The sequence below is a fragment of the Elephantulus edwardii genome, unplaced genomic scaffold (genome assembly GCF_000299155.1).
Source record: "Elephantulus edwardii isolate Elephantulus edwardi_28Jun2011 unplaced genomic scaffold, EleEdw1.0 scaffold00054, whole genome shotgun sequence".
NCBI lineage: Eukaryota > Metazoa > Chordata > Mammalia > Macroscelidea > Macroscelididae > Elephantulus > Elephantulus edwardii.
The window spans coordinates 9,845,779-9,846,747 of record NW_006399804.1 but is presented as its reverse complement, the minus strand read 5'-3'; positions in this window follow the sequence as shown (position 1 = coordinate 9,846,747).

Below are 969 nucleotides of genomic sequence, written 5' to 3'. Positions count from 1 at the left end.
ATGGCACATAACAACAACAACAACAATGTTAGATGTCAGTAAACAAAGTTATACAAGCCCAGTCAAATTCCTGGGAAAGCAAATAAAACCACAAAGATATAACAGTCTGACAATTAAACACAAAATATGAAAGCTAGTTCTTATTTCTAGTCTTCCTGACCTTCTGGGTTTCCCTCTAGTTAAGCTAGTCTCTCAGCCAGGGCCCATTTGTTACAAAAGAGCAGTAGTTTTAAGATTTCTGCTCTCTGGATCTGGATGTGATTAAGCATTTACATTTTAATAGATACCCAGATGATTTTTATGCAAATTATCCACGGAGCACAAATCTGAGAAATACTACCTTGAGCCATGGAAAATAAGCCTATGGGGGAGAAAAAAAGAAAGAAAATAAGCCTATGAAGTGGTAGGAAATATCCTAAATGCCAATTGTTTCTGTGAATTGTGAATCTTATCCTATGAAGATAGAATGAGTAAAGAGGAATCTTATTGTTATTACACTTCAAAATAAACTCAAACTCACTCTTATGGAGTTGATTCTGACCCATAGTGACCTGCCACTGAATTTTCAAGACTAAATACAACGAGAAGGATACTGCTCATCTTTTTCTTTTGGTAGATTCAACCTTCCAAACTTGCACCATATAAGTTGGTAGTACAATTCCATAGGGACTAAACTACTCAAGCTTTCTATATGGAACATATAGTGGCCATGGTGTGTCCTAAGGATTTTGCACACATTAACTTATTAACCTTCATTATAACCTTTTGAGTTTGGTCCTATCATAATTTTGTAGATAGCAAACAAACAAATAAAAAAAAACCCATATTGCCTTTGTTCATCTGGCTCAAGTTCATATTCTTTATTACTCTATCTTTGGACTGGAATGGTACATTAACAAATAACTACCAGAAATACAAACTGGGTTTATAAAAGGTCATTGCACTAAAGACATTATTGCCAGTGTCAGA